The 19475-nt window shown below is 42.2% G+C and overlaps 1 protein-coding gene across 11 annotated transcripts in view; it reads right to left on the reverse strand.

Moving 5' to 3' along the window:
• Positions 1-19475, reverse strand: part of LDLRAD4 (low density lipoprotein receptor class A domain containing 4) — a 234892-nt gene that overhangs the window by 46728 nt on the left and 168689 nt on the right. For 4 of the 11 annotated variants that reach the window (XM_039525323.1, XM_039525326.1, XM_039525324.1 and 1 more), the window contains 2 exons: positions 8214-8301; positions 5470-5588 (listed from right to left, as the gene is read on the reverse strand). The exons of 3 other annotated variants lie outside the window; for them this stretch is intronic. The gene's annotated coding sequence lies outside the window, so the exon portion shown is untranslated. Of the gene's footprint in view, positions 1-286; positions 356-5469; positions 5589-8213; positions 8302-19475 lie in introns of those variants that run through there. 4 more of the 11 variants (XM_039525329.1, XM_039525331.1, XM_039525330.1 and 1 more) reach the window with 2 other exon arrangements.

Below are 19475 nucleotides of genomic sequence, written 5' to 3' on the forward strand. Positions count from 1 at the left end.
CATCCTTAGTTCTATAAAGAATGAACCCCCCACAACATACATTTCATATCAAATGGAAGTCCTGCCAAAAGTGATTTAAATATTGAATCATCCCATGACCACTAGGACATTATCAAACACGTATTTATTCCTAGATCTGGGATTACTGATCAACTGCGAGAAATCTCCTAAAAGCATAAAAAATATACAAACACCATCACACAATCAGATACATACACAACTGATATATAATATCTTTACTTGAAACCTGGGTTCCAGTCTGCTTTAAGTCAATAATTATACAAACCTGTTGGTATCAGATGAACATTTTCCACATCAAAAATAACTTCACAAATTCAGCACCCGTGAGAGTCCTGACTCAAGGCAGACTCCTGGAATAGGAAGATGTCACAGAATGGAATGGCCCTTTAAGCGAGCTGGATTTAGCCCCACCTATGACAAATTAACTGCCTTCCAGGAGATGGATTTGAGGCCAGGGATCAGGTGATAGCTCTGCAAGTCACCTGGTCCTCAGCTAAGAGGCCAGCAAGCTGTTCAGTTAGGAAAAGAGACCTGCATGGTGCAGGACGACCCTGGCTGGAGACCCAGTGTCAGGGGAAAAAGCTCCAGAATGGCGCCCTCCACGCTAGCTAGATGGAAGACCTGGCTAGAGATGCCTGTTGTATGTGCTGGGGCCTTATCAGGAAGAGGCTTTAGAAGGGCCAGGCAGTAGGACTTGGTTTATCTCTCTTGATTTGTGGTGGACTGTTTTAGTTTTGTAAAACTAACGCATCCCTGAAGAAAAGAATTGAGATTCTGCCACTGTTGGGAGCTTTGTTTGACACAGTGGCCGGCGAATTAACCTACCAGCCTGTAGAAGGGTATCACAGATTAGGATTTGGGGCATTACTACTGTGTATAGAAGCTTGTGCTGAGCCCGCCCAACTTATTGCTACCAGTTTCACACTTTTATGAGCACCAAATTAATTTCAGCTGGCTTTTCTCCTTTAAAGTCCAATGCAAATCACTGTCTATCATTGGGACTGCTCCCACAAGAATTTTTCCCCTGTTGGGTTCTGAGAGTTCCTCTGGAGTAGACTGAGAACAGGATTGTAAACAAGACAGAGCCAATTTGGTACAAGGTGCATCAGATAAAAGATTTCAAAGATTTTCTTTACAACAGCAGATGCTGTAGGATAGAAAGTAATCAGAGATCTAATGGTAACACTGTCTGGGAAAAAGGACTTTTAAAAAAGGAAAAGATTTAGTTGCAAGCGCCCTTTTAGAAACGTTTGAAAGGCCTGGGGGTCAACCCTCCTGAGCAAATAAGTAAAAATAACATAAGATATCATACTATGTAAATTCACATATATCAGCCTTTAAAATGAAATTCATATCATGGAAATTGTGCTTTAATTTCAGTGGAAGCCAATTTAAACCTTAGTACAGGCCATGAAGGATGAGCAATTTGTAAAATGAATCTAAATCTTCCACATATTATTGGGTTCTTAAAAGTAATTAAATAAAATTACTTACATCAAATCCAAAAACATCTGATATAAGAACACTATGTTTCAGTTGGCCATCACTTTTCAGCTACGGTAGAGTAGTTATACAATTTAGTTTACAAATGCCTCCTAGACCAAGCAGTCTGGAAACATATTATGATCCAGATGAGGCAGTCTGATGTTCATAGCTAAATACAATAATAATACAATATTTTGCACTTCTCAAAGAACTTGATCCAACACCCATTGAAGTTCATGGAAAAACTCCCATTGACTTCAACTGCATTGGATCAGGCATATGGTACTTTACAACTTAGCCTAAAACCCTTGCTAAAGGATCAAATACATTTGGTAACTTCAGAATTGTGAGATTCTCACCTGACACTTGAGCTATGAGGAGAGAAGAGGGTGGTACATTTTTATAGGGCCAGATGATCATCTCTATGTGGCATGGAAGATGAAAGGGAAGAAAATATCCTGGAAAACTGTGAAACCTTGAGAACTGCATCAGCTCACTGTGTTACTCCCATTTTATCTGGGAGTTTGTGGAAGGTGCTCCGTGCAAAACTACTCAGTTGTGGTGCTGAGGGATTTGGTTGGTAGAGGACAGCTGTCTATGTGGCATGCTCCTCTGCATATAAATAAATGATTTTCTGTTTCAATTTAACCATCCATATTGAAACTTTCAATCAATTCTGTCCTTTAATTTAAAGTACAACAAAGAAGTCACAAATGGGGTCTTTCCTCCTTCCTTTGTAAATTCAAGTCAGTACACCTCTATCACAGCCATTATGACTTATCATGTAGATAAAAGTTCATAGAATTTTAAATCACACAGACTGATGCTGAGATCATTTGTGAAAAAACATCTTACAATAGTTAAGGGTATAACAAAATTAACACTGTTGGAGCAGTAGAGGGATATTTTCCCAGTAAAAACATACATATAGTTTGTATTATGACTTGGGGACACACAGTATATAATTTTTCACCTTTGAGATCATCAGTACAGTATCAGTATTATCAGGGTCAGCATACTTGATGTCTGAAGAACCCTCTAGGCAACATGAAAACATATGATTTCAGATAAGCAACTACTGTAACAGCTCAGTTTGTGGCCCACTAGCTGACAGTGACAAAAGAGGCAAATTGGCAAATTTTTTTGTGAAAATCCTTTTTTTCAAATCAGACAATGAATTGTATTTCCAGTATGCTAAGTCTCATATTACAGAACTGAGCAATTTTCAAAAAATATAATACTTAACTTAAGAACATAAGAATGGCCACACTGGATCAGACCAGTGGTACATCTAGCCCAGAAACCTGTCTTCCAACAGTGCCCAATGCTTCAGAGGGAACGAACAGAACAGGTAATCATCAAGTGATCCATCCCCTGTCAACCATTCCCAGCTTCTGGCAAACAGAGGCGAGGGACACCATCCCTGCACATCCTGGCTAATAGCCATTGATGGACCTATCCTCCATGAACTTGTCTATTTCTTTTTTGAACCCTGTTATAGTCTTTAGCTTCACAACATCCTCTGGCAAGGAGTTCCATAGGTTTGTATGAAGAAATACTTTCTTTTGTTTGTTTTAAACCTGCTGCCTATTAATTTCATTTGGTGACCCCTAGTTCTTGTATTATGAAAATGAGTAAATAACACTTATTTACTTTCTCCACACCAGTCATGATTTTATAGACCTCTATCATATCGCCCCTTAGTCGTCCCTTTTTCAAGCTGAAAAGTCCCAGTCTTATTAATGTCTCCTCATATGGATGCTGTTCCAAACCCCTAATAATTTTTGTTACCCTTTTCTGTACCTTTTCCAATTCCAATATATCTTGAGACGGGGCAACCGCATCCCATAGGCGCTGACTCCGTGGGTGCTGCAGGGCTGGAGCACTCACGGGGAAAAATTAGCAGGTTCTCCACTCCCACCAGGAGCCAAGCTCCCTACCCCCACCCCCTCTTCCTTCCCTGAGTGTGGCGTCCCCGTTCCGCCCCCTCCCAGCACTTCCCGCCCGCTGCCTAACAGCTGTTTGCTGGCACTTATGACTTTCCAGGAGAGAGGGTGAGGAATGGGGATGTGGCGCTTGGGGGAGGAGGCGGTAAAAAGGCAGGGCAGGGGCGGGGACTTGGGGAAAAGGGGTGGAATTGGGGCAGGGCAAGAGTGGTGCAGGGGCAGGTCGAGCACCCATGGGGCAAAGGGGAAGTTGGCGCCTATGACCACATGTACACACAGTATTCAAGACGTGGGTGTATATATGCGGGTTTATATAGAGGCAATATGATATTTTCTGTTTTATAATCTATCCCTTTCCTAATGATTCCCAACATTCTGTTCGCTTTTTTGACTGCTGCTGCACATGGAGTGGATGTTTTCAGAGAACTATCCACAATGACTCTTTTGAACAGTAACAGCTAATTTAAACCCCACCATTTTATATGTGTAGATTGGATTATGTTTTCCAATGTGCATTACTTTGCATTTATCAACAATGAATTTCATCTGCCATTTTGTTGCCCAGTGACCCAGTTTTGTGAGAGCCCTTTGTAACTCTTTGAAGTCCGCTTTGGACTTAACTATCTGGAGTAGTTTTGTATCATCTGCAAAATTTGCCACCTCCCTGTTTACCACTTTTCACATACTTCATAGAGCTGTAATTGTCTTGTAAGCGTAATTCCTGAGATTTCACCAGAAATCAGATTTTTTAGGAGATAATTACATGTGCTTTTATTCTTCCTAGCTCTACCATCACAACTGAATACAGAAAGTTTGTTTTTTCCCTCCCTCTAAAACAACCCATTGCCATTATCATGAGCTAAATTACACACACAACTTGCATGTATTCTAATGATAATAAAACTGTTTATAATCTGATTTTTTTAAAAACCAGCTGTTATTAATTGACTGACCTATTTCTTCTAGAATACACAATACTTCTAAAAATAATTCCAGGTGATCATTTTAAACTGTCTCTTGAAAAATGAAAAGTTGAAGGAGTGATAGGAATGCCATCATCAGCTAAAATCTGCAGAGAACAATTTGACAGAAGGGAGCAAAATGAGGAGGAGTAATAGGAACAATTTTGTAAAAAGGGAAAATGTAAGCTGAATAATAAGGAAAAATTCCCACCGTGATATGTAGTAGACCAGTGTTTCCCAAGCTTTTGAAAATTAACATTGTTCCTCTTTGCAGAAAATTAAACCAATCACCCCTCCTTCCAAAACACACACCTTAAACACAGGCCTGCCATGGGTTGTTAAAGGCCTAACCATGGTATGTCATCATTGCACAGTTAATGCCAGTGACTGACATGAAGGTCTGAGCACCCAGGCTAGCCTCGTCAAGATTCCCACAACAAAGCCCTACCGCACTTCTATATCCTCACTGCATTTATCCATGTGCGTCTAGGGGGGCACATGCCATGCTTCTTTGTGCTGAGATGCTAGGATTTTTTCCCCAGTCAACTGTGAGAGAACTTGTCTGTCCTTTGGGGGCAATTATGGGAGGGAATTGGAGGACTACCAGCACTCAAGTGATTTTGCCTGTGCCCTCACTGCAAAGTGGGCAGGTTCTAGTCTGAGTTAAAGCAGCATCCGGGCTCTAACCTCGGCCCTCCCCCCAACAGATAAGGTAGCTGGGGGTTCACAAAACTCCAAACCAGGGTCAGAGGGTTTTTCTGTGGGGAAGTTGGGCTAAAACTCAAGTAAAGAGCTTAGGGTAACTGTGCGGTGAAGACATACCCTTAGTATACACATCTGCCACATCTCCCAGCTCGTCCTTCATGCCCCACATTCTGGGAAATACCACGTTACACTGTGGAACCATCTCCCAGAAGATGTGGTGGAAGCCATGTTTCTTGGACACTGAGGTGGAGACGGGCAGAATTAAATGTATATATTTCTTTTCAAATGTATGTCCTTACCTATATGAGCAGGAACATGTCATTTAAAAAAAATAATTTATTTTCAACTACCTGTGCTGCTTGTTTGCCTTTTCCCTTTCTCTCAGAATGGGCAATGAAAATAGTCGAGTCAGTTTTCCTTTCCCTTGCTGCCACAGTTCCTGTTCCCACTGACGTTACTGGCAAGACTCCTGTTGATTTCAATTAAAAGAAGATCAGGCCCAGTCCTGCAAACCTTACTCATGCAACTACTTCAACTCCACCCTTTCTTTTTGACATTATTCCACAGTTTAATATTTTTAAAATAAAGACAAATTGGAACTCACTAGATGTGTGTCTAAGGGCGTGTCTACACATACACCACTGCAGCGCATCTGGTGAAGATGCTATATGCCTACGGAAGAGAGCTCTCCCATCAGCATAATAAACTAGTGTTGCCAGGTACCCGGTTTTTGACCCAGAAAGTCCAGTCGAAAAGGGGACCTGGAAGTGCTGACCGGACACTAAAAGTCCAGTTACCAGAGTAACCGTGATCAGCCTCCCCGCCGAGAGGGCAGGAAGACCAGCAGCTGCTCATGGAGAGCCTCAGTGGTGGCTACAGGGGGCCTCCTGCAGCCCAGGAAGGCGGCTCTGGCTGAGGAAGAGCCCGCTTGGGGCTGAGGAGCACCCGCAGGTTTGCACCGGTACTGCGAGCAGGGCGGACAAGGGGAGGACAAGCTCCAAGCATGCCAGAGAGGCTGCAGGAAGGAAGAGGGCTGCCCGCTACCTGCGGGGCATGGATGCCTCGAGAAGGGCCTTTCGGAGAGCAGCCCCTGGCCCTGCTCCAGTTGCCCCCTGCTAACTGCAGAGGGGCCCAGGATCGGCATGGGGCCGCTTACCCCTGAAGGGCTGGGCAGGGCTACCAATCCCAGCTCTACGCATGGTGCGATCACCAACCAGGTAGGAGCCTGGCCATCCCCGGCACCACTCCGTGGGGACTCATAACCTGGGAGCCGTGGCCCCAAGAGCCTATCACTGTGGGGTGCGGAGGAACCAGGAGCAGAGGCTCATTAAACCCCTTGGGAGAAGCAGGGAGACCCCAGAACCAATATATCCATTTTGGTGCCAGCCAGGGCACATGGGCTGCGGCTGCTGGGGGAGGTGGGGACGGCTACAAACAATGGGGCAAGTTCCCCAGAGGGAAGCGAGCAGCCCCCTACCCCCAGTTCCATGGACCCAGAAAGGCAGGGGATGCCTGGGCATGTTTGGGACTGCCCCTTGCCTCGGCGTTGGGGGCCTGGAGGAGCTGGGAGCCAGGACACCTGGGTTCTCTCCCTGACTCTGGGAGGGGAGTGGGGGCTGGAAGTCAGGACTCTTGGGTTCTAGTCCCAGCTCCTCCAGGGACTTGTTATGAGACCTGAGTGAGTAGCTTATGGAGAAAGTCTCCCCTGCACTCCAGTAACTGGTGGGGTGGGGAGAGTGCGGCAGTCCCAGGGCTGGGTGCAGGGTGGGGGAGGGGGAGAGAGGAGCGAGCAGAGGGCAGGGCCTTGGGGGAGGGGGTGAAGCAGAGGGTGGAGCTTCAGGGGGAGGAGGCAGAGCAGGGGAGTCCAGTTTTCAGAAATTGGAAAGTTGGCAATCCTAAATAAAACCACCCCTGCAAGTGGCGGTAGCTATGTTGGCGGGAGAAGCTCCCCAGCCGACCCAGAGCTGTGCACACTTGTGCTTATGTCAGTGTAATTTATGTTGCTAGGGGGTAACTTATGTTGCTTATGCCAACATAAGCTGTAGTGTAGACATAGCCTAACACTAAGCTTATTTTATGATTTCTCTCTGTTGTAACACAAACTCTCCCATACCCATTCAAAATCCTTTGCCATTCCTTGCCTGATCCTACAAGGTGCTTAGCACCTACTACTCCCACTTGACATATCAGGCCATTGGATTATGGTTCCTAATAATAGCAACATACTAGTCTATTTGTTTGGCTCCCTTGGCACTATGAACACAGTTTTACAACCTCTACTCATGCAGGAGTACTTTTGCCAACACTCATGATTTTATCATGAACATCATGATATTTGCCATTTTTCTTAAAATCCCAGCTCCTAGAGTCATGTTATTTCTTAAGAATCGCAGCTTTCATTTAAAAACAAGTAGTTTCTAGCCCTCATGGTTGCAGAGAAAAGCTTGAAACTCCTCAGTATATCCCAAAGGTTCAAAACCCAGAAGACAAAAAAACCTCTTTAAGTCTCGTGATTTTTAAGCCAAATCTTGTGATTTTTGGAGCCTGGCTCATGATTTTTGAAAGATTGGATGTTGGCAATACTGCTCTAGGCCAGATCCTGAGCTGATGTAAATTGGAATAGCACTGCTGAAGTAAAACAATATAATAACCCCCATCCCAAGTTTCCCCTGTTTTGTCTCCCCTGATGCTGGCCAATGTAAACCTAGCTAACATTCCTTATTTGCATTGTTGTATGTAGTTTATATATTGCTGCTGTAACTTTAGTAACTGGATCAAAAGGATAACCCTGTGAATGAAGTTTTGATTCAAATGTTGAAAGAACAGGCTGGAGATAGAAAATCCTGTCTACCTTTAAAAATACAAAAAAAAGAGGCCAGTTTGCTACGCTATTTGATGATTGTGAATCAGAGACTCTTACACTTTTAAGAGAAAGGCCCTTCTCAGACTAACAATTGAAAAAAAATTCCCAAAACACTTTGGAAAGTATTATAAACGTATAAAGTCGTTGTGAGAAGTATGCATATAATACACGCACATTCATATACCTTACAGCAACTTTTTGATTAACTTTTAGAAAACCTGAATTACTGACCTTTTCAACTGGATACGTTACACATAAATACAAGGTACTGCTCTGGTTGCTGACCTCTCTGTAACTTGTACTGTTTCAGTATTTCCAACTAAAACAAAATGATACCCATCGGAAAAACAGTCTGCTTATATGATCTCAATGCACAAAATAGTTTTACCCTTAGAGGAACTGAAATGGAAAAAACAGATTTCCTTCCCCCCACACCCACCTAACCCCCTTCAATCCCTTATGGAGAACAAAATATGCAGCTTGGACAACTGCAGGTGTTTAACAAGAAACCTTTACAATCACTCCCTTTCCATGCGGAGAAGAAGTTTGTATTTGCAGAACGTGTGTGTGTGTGTGTGTGTGTGTGTGTGTGTGTGTGTGTGTGTGTGTGTGTGTGAGTGTGAATGTGCGTGTGCAACAGTCTGTATTCGTATAGCCCCCTTTCATATTGTTGACAACAAACGGAGAAAAGAATGAGCCTCTTAGCACAGCTGGGGTCATCTTATGCCATGAGACTCATATCTGGCGCTGGCACGGCCCAGCTGTGTGAAGCAGCTTATGCCAATGCCATGACCCAGCTACTACAAATGGGAACTATTGCTCAGTGGTAGCAAGCTCTAGCAACAGGCTGTTGTGGCTGTAAATATGTAATCCTGTTTTATCCCGTGCACCCTGGAACAGTGCCTGCATTAGAGAAGGTCCTGCTCTCAGACTGGCACTGGCTGAGATGTTGATGCATCCCAGAATCTATGACTCTGTGTGCTTCAGCTGCTTACAATAACCTCTCACATAAAACAGCATCAGCTGGGATATACTGTCTCTGCTTGGGATCATTAAAGTGGGAGGTTTCCCTCCCCCCTCAGAAAGAAATTCCAGGATCATGCATGTGGTTTTATGCACACGTTTCCTTTCTCCTTCTGCACCTTGCTGCCAATCTGATCCCATGATCTACCCCCCGCCCCCCAGAGTGCCCTAGAAACAAACACCCTAACGAGAAATATTGATATGTATTTGTTTCTAAGGTTGGGTGTGGTACTCTAAGAGTGATGGACCTCAGGGGTAGATTAGCTACCTCAAAAGAATTAAACCATCTGGACAGGAAAATATCATTTTACAATAGCATAGTTCCTTTGGTGTGGAGGTTAGAAGGAAGACATTATACAGCAGAATAGTGAACAAAATCACAGAGTACTTTCTTTCAAAGCAGCTTAATTTTATATAACATCTTTGGCTTTAGTTCCACTCTTGCCTGCCCAAATAACCAATTGGGAAAGACAGTTTTGGAAAGCCCATCGTCTGTTTTTCTTTTCCATCAGCTCCCTGAGTTTTCCCAGGGGTTTCCTTAGACCTCTCTGTATTCTTTAGGGAAGAGAGTACAGAACAGGATCCTGGGACATAAGGAACAATGAAAGCACCACATTTTTGTAGGAAAAACAAGCTATGTTACTGTAAAAAACAACAACAAACCATTCTGAATGATGTTAACTCCTCAGGTCACAGGAGGACTAGTAAGAGAAGCTTGGAGGCCTGCCACCATAATGAAAGTAATAAGATGTTCTAGGCAATGTGCCTCAGCTTGGGGAATGGAGGGGAAAGGGATGAGATAAAAGAACCAGAAGGACACAGATGTGATGAATGTACTATCAGGACTGGTTCCAACTCACTACAGCTGCAAAATATTCTCATGTATTAATAGTAAAACATGAACTTTTTGTCTAAGGTTTTGATACAGACTAAGCAAGACCAAGGATGACACACTTGAATTTAGAATTTAAACTTTTTTCCAAGTGCATTGAAGCCTGATCAAAAAGATCAGGTGGGGGAGGAACTAACGTAAAAACAATAAAGAAACCGAATCTCCCAGGAAAGATGCCAAACTAGTTATTTTCCATGTCATATGAAATTACATTCATAGGCAAAATGGTGCAAAAGATTTAAAAATGAGTGTGTCAATATCACCTGCTCTTCAAGATAGCTAGCTGTAAAATAGCACACAATGTAGAAGAACCATGAAATCTCAACATTCTCCATCATGCCTGATAATAAGGAATTCTCTACTAAAGATGGCCTGTAAACTATTTTTAGGACACTTCAGTTCATAGGTGCTGGCACTAGAGATGCTGCCGCACCCGGGTTTTGAAATGGTTTCCATCATATACAGGGTTTACAGTTTGGTTCAGTGACTCTCAGCACCCCCTATCCCTCCCCCACTAAAAACTGTTCCAGCATCCCTGCTTCAGTTGCTTTATTATGATGTAGGAAGAAAATGTAAATGTTTTCTTTCCCTACTTTAAAAAATATTTTTTTTTAACTTCACAAACATCAGGAATGCCAAATCAGGTCTTCTCTGTCTTTCCTGAGGACATTTTTAATGGGGGGTGGGGGGGAGTGTCACAGGGTATTATGATCTCTCACCGCTTAACTGAAAAGGTCAGGGATGCTGAAACTTTAACAAAGACAGTTTTTCAACTAGGTATTTATTAAGCACTAGAATTAAACAGATGTTAACAAAACCAAACAGCCCTTCTCTTCTCACTCAGCTTTGAGTGATGTCATATAGTCATTAGCATTCCAGTCACCAAAGAGGCTCCCAGAATAGATAAGACCTGATTTTCTATTGAAAAAAAGATTTAAAAAAAAACAAAAAAACATGCAGAAATCTCCTCTCCTCTCGTCTTCTCTTTTTCCTTTTTTAATATGAAAACACATCAGGCCATCCACCTTTGCAGGTCACCTTTAGGACCTGCAAGTTTTACTTTAAGTGTCTATTTCATAAAGTCAAGACCATTCATAAGTCTGTTCTCCCACTGATACCTAGAGAATTTGCCTGCAAAATACCAAGCATGTGATTCTGATGTCTCTTACAGTGGTGTTAAATCAGCAATAACTTCAGTGAACTCAGAGACCTACAGCAGTGTAAAAACAGTAAAAACATCAGAATCAGGCTTCTGGTCACTACAAAAATGGGGCAATGATGCAAGTTTGTGCAGTGACTTTTCAAACATGCACAGACTATTTAGGAATATGTAGCCTGAATATTAAACAACCCCCTGAAGTTCCTAATGCTCTGCCAAGAACTAGCTCTTCATTAGGTGTGATGACTACTTTTCTTTCTTTCTTTTTAAGAATGCTAACACCCCCAACAGCATTAGTGAGTGCTATCTATGTAAATCCACCAGGCTTCAAAGTTTCAATATGGACTTGGTCAGCAAAAAGATACGGACCTTTAGTGGGATTGTGACAGTGTTCTTACAACATATGCACACATGGAGAACAATAATAGGGCATTCAAACCACAGGTCTCCCCCCCCCCGCCCCGCTTCCCCAAAGATAAGAACATGATTTACCAGAAAGAGTTTATAAAAAAATAAATGTGCTGCTCTGGATGAGAAAGTACACTGTGAACTTCACGGCAGTCCCAAAATAGACTGAAAAGAGGAAATGGGTGGGGGTGAGTTTCTTTCTTCTTCTCACAAAGAACTTCGCCAGCCAATATAGATCAAGTAAAAACAGTCCTGACATGCAGTGCAGCAGTTGGTGAAAGTCCTCCCCTATTTTCCCAGTCTGGTTTATTTTAAGATCACAGCACAGGAAACTTGGCAGCTAAATGTTTCCGAAAGCTCCCCCCGCCGCCACTTCCACAAGTTCAGATCATTTATAAGGGCCCAGCTCAGAGCACAGACAATTTTGAGGGGAAAGAAGAGATACCATTTGGCTTATTTAAGAACAAAATAAATTTAAGAGCATAATAAAACTAATTCAGAAGTCACTGAAATAGTAAAAATATTCAGTTGTGGGTAGATATTTTATGATGTTTTAAACATGCAACATTCACATTGGTTTACCATTTGTTAGCAGCCCTAGGTGCATGAAATCGTGAGTATGCGTATATGAGAGAGAGTTCCTGCCTTCAAACCATGTAAATGGGAGCGGGGGTCTAGGAGAAATATTTCTGTGTTATGGATTTTTTTTTTCCCTAACGTTTTTTCAGAAAACCTAGCAAATTCCATTAGGGAAAAAACAGTATGTCAAGAGAACATTAAGGCTTCATGCTTACACATTTGCCAGGAAATGACCCTGTTATGGTTGCATTTGTAGTCTTAACTCTGGCCCCATATGAGTCTGAATTCCAATAAACTTTAATATTACGATCAAATAGGATTTCTTGAATACTCCTCATAAATGAATAAATATCACACCTTTTCTTCTACAATCTTAGATACACACATAGCATCTTCCAGCAGTGTGTATTACTTACTCCTTGTATGCCCGATAAGCAGTATCCATAAAAGTAAATTGTATGACAAAGTACAGAAAAAATTTATTGTCAGTTTACTATAGATTAAGCATACAACAAACCGTAATAGTGAAAATTTGTGGCATATATAGTTCATATAAATTTGCAGCTAAATAAGCTTAACTGTACCTAAGAAAGATGAACTACACATGTGGATGCATGTAAATTAGCTTTGTAGTGAATTGTCTCTTCCTCTGTATCACACCCAAGGAAAGCTGTGGTGATGCTAGAAAACAATGAACAATATCTGGTTTCTGATAAAATTATCACTTGTCCTACAAGATAGCTAAGGGCATTTGTGGGTGCTCTGCACTTCACAGGCCTAAGTCAATAGAGATCTGTAGAATCATTATTAAGATTGAACTAGTGTAAGTAGAAAAGGATGGGGAAATATTTCAAGATACTATGGTATACATATGTATCTAAAATTTTAGATAAAATTTGCAGGACACACTGTATACATGGGAAATAGTATTTGGTTATATAATAACAATACTATAATACCTACACACAAGACAACACAAATTTGATTGTGCATAAGTAACACCGACAGATCCCAGTCATCGGCGGGCAGGATTGAACCTGGGGCCTCTGGAGCTTAGTGCATGAGCCAAAAGGATGTAGAGCAGACTTATTTTATCTCTCTCTCTAAGTGATCTCGTTGCCACTAGATGGGACAGAACACCACACCCAGCAGGTGTGTGCATTACATACTTCCCTAGCTGAGGAAGCGCGTCCCGAGCTTCAGAGACTACCCAGTTGAAAACCTGGCTAAGCCCCCACTTGTAACACTGACAGACCCTGGTTGTTGGTGGGCGGATTGAACCTGGGGCCTCTGGAGCTTAGTGCATGAGCCTCTACCGCACGAGCTAAAAGGATGTAGAGCAGACTCTCTCTCTCTAAGTGGTCTCGGTGCCACTAGATGGGACAGAACACCACACCCAGGAGGTGTGTGGGTTACACATACAACCTTAATGTTTCCATTTCCTGACTTTTGAAGCAAGCACTCTCTGTTCTGCATGGACAATAAAGATCTCGTGGTTCTTTTCACATACGTGGGAGTTTGGCCTAGTTTTCTTGACCAAAATTTCACCTTTCTGCGCTTGATTGCTGTACTGTTATAATGTCCACTTGGAAGCTGCCTTCTACCTAAAGCTGGTGCCATATGTAAAAACACTTTGGGATACTTCAGGATGAAGTTTGTTTTATACACGAAAATTATGATTATTTATCATTGACCTGCAGGGCTAACTTTAAGAGAAGAAAATTACCTTGCGCACCAAAATTCTAGAGTCCCAAAATGTTCCAAGTACTAACTCCAGAGCCATTCTTCCCCTGAAGCATTTGTGTAACTTCCATTAATGTCAGTGGGAGCTCTGCGTGAACATAGGCGGAATATGACAATTTATAGTCAATATGCCTATCTATCAGGCATGCCCGGTATCTACTCTACATTTGGAACTAGGAACCCTGCTGGTGGTAGCAACACTGGAAGCATTAACATAAATAGCTTTAGCTGATCACTGATCAGAGCCCAATACAGTGCTGAAAAGGCTGATGGCTGTGTGTCTCGTCTACACTAACACTCCCACCTTTGTTGCAACCAGTAGTAATAAAATGTCCCAAAAGTGGGACATTTGGGGGGGGGGAACAAAAAACAAAAAACCAAACAACATTGTGTAAACAAGCCTATGATGCCATCTTTTAAACAGTATTAGACAGATAAAGACTTTTAGCCTTTGGCTGTGTTGAGAAGTCTTGTAAGACTCTCCATAAGGCCAGAAACACAGCAAAGTCTGGTGGAAGTGACTAAAAGGAGACTGAAATACTGACTGCGTATCAGATGTGAGAAATCTATGATCGATATCATAAGAGGCCCACTGCCAACACAGGGCACAAACAGACGTATGGATCAGCCCTGTTGGTGCTGTATCAAAGACACATGCTGTTTTTAGCTCGGCGAGTAATGTCTCTTTTGCATCGGTACTTGCTGCAGACATCTACCATTTACTCTACACAATTTGATTCCCACTTCCAGCTTCTTGATATTATTCAGCTGCATCTGAGTCACCTTCATTTATTATCTCCAGCATCAGGGGAAAACTCAATGAATCGGTTTAATAAACAAGTTCAGCAAATGAGATTAGTCAGTATAGTGCTTCAGCTGCATGTGGGATGAGATTAAGTTGGAAGAGAGCTTATTAAAAAAATGAAAAGGTTTTTCAAAAACTTTGTGACTTCACTAGCGTATGTGTACTGAAACCATACCTATACTGCATGGAAACTATACCATGCTTAGGTCTTTTTGGTTCTTAAGGACCCTCACTAACACCAATGATGTAAGGAGAGAACTGACATTAATCTTTGTTGCCAGGTAAATTAGATGAAGAAGACAAAACTGACCACTGGCCACAATAGCTTAGGATGAAGAAACTGGAAGTGTGGAAGCTAAAGGAGATGACTAGCTGAAATTATAAGCAATGGAAGGAAAATGTGATAGATATTCATTGATCCCTCTGTACTCCCTAGTAGATATCTCTATGGCTAATTACAGGAGTCACAGATATAATTTGTTAAAGAAGCAAAGCATGAACTAGGGAAAATGAAAGCAGGCTCCGATAAAACTCCATTTTGGAGTTCAGGTAGGGCACTAGACAATCTCCTGTTGTCAAACTTTTTTGCTTAACCATGCTAAACTTTAACCATAAACTTTTACCAGTTTAGACATCAAGCATAATAGGGATGAAAATACCATATACCACCTTTAGTCGATAGGCAGCATGGTTTAAAGGATAGGAAATGGGACTAGAAGCTTTGGGAGACTAGGAACAGATCCTGTCTCTGCCAGTAACCTTCTGTATAACTTACCTATCTTGCACAAGTCACTTCACCTCTGTGACCAGCTTCCCATTCAGTAAAATGGGAACAATGATATTTATCTCTCTTTGTAAAGACACTTTAAGATTTATGGATGAAAAATTCTATATAAGAATGTATAATTACTATTAGTGCCTGATAGACTAATTATATAGGATATTATGAACTGATGAATGGAAACACACAGAACCAGTTAACTTCCGTACCTTCATCATCAACACTTTAACTCAGATCTCTGACAGACAGCCACAGAAATGAAAAGTACAAGGATGGGGGAAAGAATCTGCCTGCTACAACATCTGATGCTAATGTGGACAAGCTAACAGTGAGAATGGCCTGGATCTGAGCATGGAGCTTTGTCAAATGGGTTGAAAACTGGTTGAAGGACTGTAAACAAAGAGGAATGTATCCAGCTGGTGGGAAGTGTCCACTGTGATGCCACAAGGATTAGTGCCGAAGCCAGTCTTCTTACCATCCTGTAAAAGTTGATGATGCAGCTTGTCATGTGTAGAAAGAAGATGAGCAAGTTAGTTGTTTTGACCTTAAAACATAACAATACTTCTACATACATACACAAAGTTGAAGAATTTTTTTTAATTGTTCAGTGGCACAACATTTTTACATAAAGCTAAGTATATAAAGCATATACTCCTATTACTATTATTTACTATTTGTAGTCCAGTAGCACCAAGTCCCAACTAATACTGAGGCCTTATTGTGCCAGGCGGCTGAACACACACATAACAAGAGACAATTCCTGCATCAAAGAGCTGACAGACTAAATACAAAGGGGAAGCAAGTACACAGAGGTGAAGTGATTCTCCCAACATCACACAGAAAGTCAGTGGCTGAGCTGGGAACAAAAGCCATGAATCCCGACTCCCAGTCCAGGTCCCTGTGCAATTGGCTACAATGCCCTTGTGGCTGCCTGGATTTGTATCTTGTAATGACTTAACTTTTTCAGAGTGGTGATATTCAATATTTCACTATGATGGGCCACATTTTCAGAAGTGCTCAGGACCCAAATTTTTTTCCAAATTTTCAAAAGGATTCAGCTCCCATTTAGGAATTAAGTGGCCAGATTTTCAGAAGTACTCTGTACCCAGCAGCTCCTATTGCTTTCAACTCATTATATAAAACTCTGGAAAGTACTCCCTTCCCCTCGTGACACACACATGCTACAAATTGGTAGAAGTGATAGTCTTTTGGCTTTTTCACTTTGGTTAAAAAAAAAGGCTCAAAATGATCTTAATTTAGTTAATTGAAAAATAAGTACAAGTTGGAAGACAACATGAATCCTCTGTGAAGTAGAGAGAAAAGACCCCTTCACAAGAAACTATGACTAGACCACACACATTTTGTCATCCCTTAACTGAAGGTGCTGAGTGCCTGTTGTTAACTTTAATGTGCATGCTTGCTTGAACTATGCTCAGACACACATGTCCTATCCCATTTTACTATTCACACACTTGCATGCTTTTAAAGAAGATAAATCTCTAACAAGTAATGGCCTGACTTTCCAGAGTGCTGAGCACTTCTATCTCCTGGTGACTTCTCCGGGAATAGTGAGTGCATAGCATCTCTGACAATCAGGCCAGTATTAAGAGTTGGGCTAACATTCATGGAGAATGAGGTCCTCTACTCATGTAAAGAAGTCAAAACTTTCCAAGCCCATACACCACCAATAGGGTTGACCATGATCCTCTAACAGGCTTTTAAACATAACTTGCCGTCTCTACACCAGTCAAAGATCCCATTTAAACTGGGATAATTAAACACACCAGTTAACATATTTTAAAACACAACCTATTTTTCTAGTCTAGACATGCTCTAAGGGAGACCGGGTCCCAGTGGCACATTAGCCACTGGGCCAATGGGGCCGGTGCCCAAGGGTCCCAGCCAATGGAGCCCCGGCACATCGACCTGATCTGTCCGCCCAGGGTCGGGGCATGGGGGCTTGCCCCGCTCTTCTAATCCAGTGCTCCTGCCAGGGAGCAAGGGATGTCCCCATGCTCCAACCCCCATCCCCAGCAGGAGCACTGGGCAAGCACAGCATCCGACAAAGTGGGTATTCACCCACGAAAGCTCATGCTCCAGTACGTCTGTTAGTCTATAAGGTGCCACAGGACTCTTTGCTGCTAGTATAAAAAAGGTTGAGAACCACTGATCTAGTTTACGCAGATATTAATAAATGACATCATGTAGGATGTGTAAATTTTCTGCAGAGGACAAAATTCTGACACTTATGCAATAAAAGAAAAAAATTCTGTTATGCAACATATACTGAGGGGGTTTAGGTTTTTACAGATGTGCTGATGACAAACAATATGTAAGAAAGGTAGGTACTATTGGGGACACTCCCACACATACTCCCCCTTTATAATCACTTACTATTATTTTCCTTCCACTACAGTGGCACCTATTGGTGAACAAGAGTTAATACAATAAATATCTTTGTCAGCAAGAGCCCTGACTTGTCCTTCATTGAGCTTTAGTTTCTTTTTCTGGAAGCATTACAACAATCCTTGAATAGACAGGAGTTGTATGACGTGAAAACAAAACTTGGTGACGGTTGTTAAGGGAGTGACAACAGTGCAATCAACAGACCGTTTTATGTATAGGGAAGTTTGATTCAGCTGATTTTTTTAGATGCACTATTATGTCAGCAATCAGCATTAGCTACAGTATACTGAACTATCTGGATCTTTTAAATATACAGATGTAAGCCTGTCTGCAGGCCTAGAGTTTCTCCACATGAAGCAAATAGAATGATTATAGACTATTTTTTGAACAACATGAATATAAAACTTGGATTCAGAGGGCCTGATTCTCATTTACACTAAGGACCCCTTTACAATCACTTCAAAGCCCATATATACTGCCAAAGCACAGTAAAGGCGTTTTTAATCAATGGGATTCAGGCCCAGAATGTCTAAACAGGGAATTAAACCTAATTGCTAATATGTATTTGGCAGTTTCTTCCTTCATGTTCTCCTGCTACCTAGCCCCAGTCCAGAGTCACCATGACAAGGTGGTGTCTGTACTAGCAACTAGGGCTGCCTGGAAAACAAGAATTCTGTTTCACAAAAACACCCTGAGGTTTTGCCATTTATTTCTGATTTTATGCAAAATGAAACTCAGAACTTTCAAAAACTTTCCAAGTTGGTGGCAAGAAAGAGAGAGAGAGAGACTCCAACCCAGAACTACCATTAGCCCGGAGTTTAGGACACTCCCTGGGATGTGGAAGACCCATTCCCTCTGAATAGATCAGAAGAGGGACTTGAACCCACTTTTCCCATATCCCAGCCAACAGCCTCTAGAGTCTCTCTCTCTCCCCAGTTGAAGCTGTTCCACTTTGTATACATAATTGAATACTCATGGGCGGTGGAGGGCTGGGAGAGAGAGACTGACTCCATAGCCCAGTAGTTGGGATACTCACCTGGAATGTGCGTGACCCAAGGTCAAGTCCCTGTCCAAATCAAAGAGAGCAGGGACTTAAACCTGTGTCTCCCATATTTGGGAGTGCCACTGGGGTACTGGCTATTCTGGGTTGGGTCTCTCTCTCTCTCTCTCTCTGACCAGAAATTCCATCCTGGACCTGAGAAAGTTTAGTCCAAACCGATACATTCCTGCAAAAAGTTTCAGTTTTGACAAAGCAACACTTTCAGATGAAAAATGTTTCACCGAAAAATTCTCAACCAGCTTTACCAACACTAGGATGTACAGCAAGGAGTTTTGCAGAGGATGCAGCAGTGATGTACTGAATGAGCACATCCTCAGGACACATTGACCATACCCTTTCCCAAACCAGGGTAGGCTGGTTGCTCATAAGCCCTCTACTGGAGTGAAGGTAGTTGGCACCTTGTGCCACAAGGATCCCCATTGGACTTTCCAACACCCAGCAGCCCTGCTCTAGGGTGCATGCTGATGGAAATCATCTCAGCACCTGTTTGAACCAGGCTCTAATGTTTAGTTTCCGTGGTACTAATATCTACACCCAAGGCCAGCCCACAACATTTTGGCACCTTAGGCAGGGAGCTCAAATGATATTCCCATTCCCCTTCACTTGGGCCAAAACTTTGAAAGGTCTCAATTCTGCC

The sequence above is a fragment of the Mauremys reevesii genome, linkage group 2 (genome assembly GCF_016161935.1).
Source record: "Mauremys reevesii isolate NIE-2019 linkage group 2, ASM1616193v1, whole genome shotgun sequence".
Taxonomy (NCBI): Eukaryota; Metazoa; Chordata; order Testudines; family Geoemydidae; genus Mauremys; species Mauremys reevesii.